The 4,718-nt window shown below is 35.7% G+C and overlaps 1 long non-coding RNA gene across 2 annotated transcripts; it reads left to right on the top strand.

Annotated features, from left to right (window-relative positions):
* The first annotated feature begins 824 nt into the window (after positions 1-824).
* LOC112656500 (uncharacterized) lies at positions 825-4,284 on the top strand. 2 transcript variants are annotated; one of them, XR_003134356.3, is made up of 4 exons: positions 825-1,006; positions 1,266-1,513; positions 2,657-2,845; positions 3,600-4,284. It is a non-coding gene; the product is annotated as an uncharacterized LOC112656500 (long non-coding RNA). The 2 variants fall into 2 exon arrangements; XR_003134355.3 differs by having other exon boundaries at positions 825-1,513.
* The last annotated feature ends 434 nt before the right edge of the window (positions 4,285-4,718 follow it).

Genomic DNA, 4,718 nt, shown 5'->3' with positions numbered 1-4,718 from the left:
TGAAAAATGATCATTTCAGAATTGATGAGAAATGATGGACATTTTATTAGAGGCCAGACATCGTATTTGATTGATTATTCTACAAAAAAGAATTACTGATCTAATCACTCATTTTACCATTATGTATCATTAGGCATGGTCTTATTCTAAAGTTTATTGAGCATGATATCTTCACTCATCTTAGTTTTTGTTGTTGTTGATTCCAGGTCTTATGGAAATGATGGGACATTGAAACATTTTGTGGTAAGATTTCAGGTTAGTTCCTCAAGTAAGAGGAGGTTTAAGTGCCCAATAATGGACAATGCACAGGTCCCTTCCTGGGAACTGATTCTTAACTTTGGGGTGCGTGCAACTTGTAACAGAGGCAATGGCAGAGAATTTGAAGACTGACAATCTTGGGTCCAAATCTTGGCTCTGAAAACAGTAACTGGAAGATCTTAAAAGTGTCTTAACTTATCTTCCTTCTCTACATACATATGTTAACATTTATTTGTAGTATTGATTAGATTAGAATTGTTGAAACTTAGTGGGCATTTAACAAAGGGTTAGCCATTATTGTATGAGATCTACCCTTATTGGGTGTCAGGAGAATGATTTCAATTGTCATCAGGGTGTACTTGGTTCAGTATCTTTGTTTAATTTGTGTTTAAAGTGATATTTAACTTGTGATTTATGAAGACTAAAACTTAAACAGAATAAAGTAAGCCATGAAGTTTTGAAAATAACTTATACTCAAATATACACATATGCATGAACTTCAAATGCTGTTATGGCTCAATTATGATGTCGTTTTGGAACTTCCCCCCGTTCCTTCTCATCAGACCGGATCGGTTGAGTTCCTAGCCAAGAATCGCGATGGCTGTATTTCATATCTGTTCCTGCCATGAATCTCTTTCACTCCATATCTGACTTTGCAGCATCTCTTGCTCCACTGTAGTGACTCTGCATGGATCCTTATCAATCTCTGTTGGACTGGCTGTTATCCTTTATCATTGGTCATATACTGGTAGCTGAGATTTCATTGTCTGGTGTCTTGAACTTGTCAAGACCTATCAACTGTATTTATTTTGTGCTAATGCTCTTGGCCCTATCCATTATTGAGTAGTTTCTTCTAAAACAGACAGGTCTACCAACCTCTCCATTACAATGAATGCTTGCCACTGCCTTCTGTTACTCAGTGACAGGGTGTTTTATAAGATTATCTTGTTTCATTGCTTTTTTACTCAGACAGACAACTTTTCTTCTATGTTTGCTTCCATCTTCAGATTCTTTGAAGTCCCCATTGGCTATAGCAGCTAGAGTCAAACGCAGCTGGTCTCCTTGGGTTTTCTCTTAAAATTTACTTACACTTGGATTACATTTATATAGAGGTTCTCTTTGACAAATGTCATCTTGCTGAAATAGTTGACTCCACACATCTCAGGGGACAGGATAATGCCCATTAATTATTAATTCAGTTACCTCCAATCGTGAACATGGCTGCATAGTGAAGGAACATGGGGATTGGACATAGGTAAACTTGGTTTAAATTTTTACTCTGTCACTTGCTAAGGGTGTGACCTTAGCCAATCAACATAACATCTCTGAACCTCAGTTTTCTCATTTATAAAATGGAGATAATCTTACCTCACTAGGTTAATGTGAATGTTAAATAAGATGGTAATTGTAAAGTTCTTGACACAGGCAAAGCCCTCAGTAAATCATTGTAATTATGAAGGCTGCCATCATCTGGCATTCAGTGAACAACTGGCATGGAGACCTCCCCTTTGGACGTTATTTCACTGCCCTTCTACTGATGAACTTTCTGGATTCATCCTTGAGCTATCTCACTTCTCAAAGGATTGCCTTTAATAGTATAGATGGTGCAGCCATACTACATTTTTTTTTTTTCAAAAGTAAAATCCTGCTAAATCTAACAACTCATTTTCTTCTGTGGCTTGAGATGAATTTTTGCATTTAGGGAGGAAGACACTTATTGAATATAGAAAAATTCCAACATTGACTACTGAATATTGGAAATTTGGTTCAAATCTCTTATCTATATTCCATTAAGACCAGCATTTTACCACATGGACTATAGGCCATGGGTATCAGATTCCCTAACATCACTAGAGCTGGATGTCTTGATAGAGCCTTAATTTTCATCATCTCTGTTTCAAGCACAGCATAACACCTAATAAGCTCTTCTGAACAATTCATTTGTGCTGCTTGAGATCTCCATCATGGAGAGAGCTTTCATTCACGGAGCTATTAAAAAGCTTAACAAAAATGGGTGAATTTTTCTATTTTCTCATACTTTCTCCTTATGAAGGAAATGTGTCAGGGACAAAATCTGCCTTTAAAGGATAAAACATTATATCAGATGTGTGAAAATGTTAATACGTCATTAAGGAATGAATGCTATATTACAGTTCCCGCCAAGCATTATTCAAGCAATGGTTAATTCTGTCCAGCAGGCATAACATGTACCCTTTTCCATCACAACATGTAAAGACCTTGGCAATAACAGAGAGTTTATAGTATCAGGAGCTTTAACTTTTAGAACTGATTTTGCTGACATAAAATTGCTGGTATAAATGTTGGCACTTCCTTAACTAAAGTTGTGATAACAAGTGTTGCTATAATGAAAACAAACGAGATTAATGATCTTTTCCAGGTTTTTATCTGGCAGTGTCTTGCGAGATTGAAATTCCTTTTGCTTTGCCTCAGACGTGGTTACTCTCCCTGTCTCCCAGTCTAAATGAGGTAATACAGAATCTAGCTTCTTGATGTTCTTTAAAACATACACATGGTCTCAGGAGTACTAGAGTATGTGTTCATGTTGAGAAGAACTGTACAAAGAAAGGTAAGGTAGTCTTTAAAAAAAAAGGCTTACTAATTCAATGAAAAAAAAGGCATAGATTTCTTCTTGTAAAATGAGCATTATTTAATGCAAAGAATAAATTGGTAAAAAATCTCTTTCTCTAAATGTGGTGTATGTTTTAGTCAACATAAGTCAGAGTTTTAATGTCAATGCATAGTTATTTTAGAAATGTATCTTGACTGACAAATCTTTTGTTTTTTTTTCTTTGCAGTAACATAGAGGATATAGATGATAAAATGACAGTATAGGGCTGATGTCATAGCTTAATTAAATAATTGCACTTTGGATATTACACTGTTGCTTATTTGCAATAATTCATGCATTACTGCTGCTAATTCAGGTATTAAATATAAGCTTCTAAGCTAAGCAGTAGAATTTGCCTACCTGAAAAGTTTATTTAACCAGAGTTTTCACTAGATAATGGAAAGATCATACATAATGAAGGTGTTTTCTTCTGTACCAAGAAATGGTATAATCCTTCGATTTCTTCCAAGAGTGTATCATGAGATTACACACATTTTCATTACTGTATTCAAGAACAATATTGTTGAGTAAATATTTGCACTAATATGTTGCCATTTTAGGATTTCCTGAGGTGTACAGAGTCTCAAAAGGTAAATAATTAAAGGATCTGCCTTCTTGGGTAGCACAAAGCAGTGGTTGATATAGGTTTGATTATTTCACTTGTCTCTTTGATAATCCATAACTGTCTTCTGCAATTATTTTCATCATCCAGCCAGGCAAAGATAAAAGATGGAACATGCTTCTTTTGCCTACTCCCAAGGAAACTCCATTATCCTTGAAAGGCCATGTGACTGCTCAAAGCCCAATGTGAGTCGAAAGAAGAATCCACAAGGACAAGCTTAGTGTGAGCCGAAAATGAAGTTGTTACCAGACAGCAAACTGCAGTCCTCGCTTCTTATGAATATTTGAATGAGTAACTAAAAACAGCTCAGTAAACTCTAAGCAACTATGACAGCTGAAACTGTCTGGAAACCAGGAGTCCACCAGGACCATGATGAAAAGATCGCCAGTTACCTTGTGCCCTCATCCTGCTGTGGGTCTACAGAGGGGTGGAATCAGATCTATTTTACTCAGATATAAGTTATGAAAAATCTGATTTATCTCTGCACCTTCGGAAGCTAAACAGCCTCCAAATCTCCCGTGTTATTTTGAATTCATTAAAATGCAATGATTTCTAACAATCTTTTCAAGGCAAGAGAATGCCATGTTTTTGCAGACCCTGAAATATTGATGCTGTTGTTGTTTTTACTCATAGAAAATTGGCCCTAGTCAATCTTTCGTATCTTTCAGCCTGTTCCATGTGAACAGAATCCCTAAAGCCAAGATTCTCTGAATTATTCCTCCAAAAGCTCTAATAAAAAGAGTTACCAGATACATGGCCTGACTTATCTATTCCCACATTGAATGTTGTTTTACTTTTTAAAAAAATTAGGTAAATAGCTTCTTTTTTCGTTGAAGTAGAAAATTCAGAACAGATTTTTGTCACATGGAAGAGTTCTAGAAAATATTTGTAGAAGGTAAATTTCAAAAAACAAAGAAAAATGTATTTGTTTTTATTTGGTTTTCTTGGATATATGGACAAAGATGACTACCTCAATTTTCATCTGCAGTGTACTGAGAAAGTAGCACACAATTTTCAAAGTGGTGCCTTTAACTAGAGGGAGAGAACCAGTTATTTAGTTCCCCTAAGTGTGGACAGTCAATTCTACTTAAATCCACTCAGTTTTGTGCATTTTGATGAACAAGTGTAGATAAAATAGAGCCCTCTCATAGTCCATGAATTCCCAGTAAATCAAGAATCTATGCAGGATGAATATCTAATGGAGAAAGT

This window comes from Canis lupus, chromosome 37, assembly GCF_003254725.2.
Source record: "Canis lupus dingo isolate Sandy chromosome 37, ASM325472v2, whole genome shotgun sequence".
NCBI lineage: Eukaryota > Metazoa > Chordata > Mammalia > Carnivora > Canidae > Canis > Canis lupus.
The sequence above is the reverse complement of the archived record's forward strand: the minus strand, read 5'-3'. Positions and strand labels throughout refer to the sequence as shown.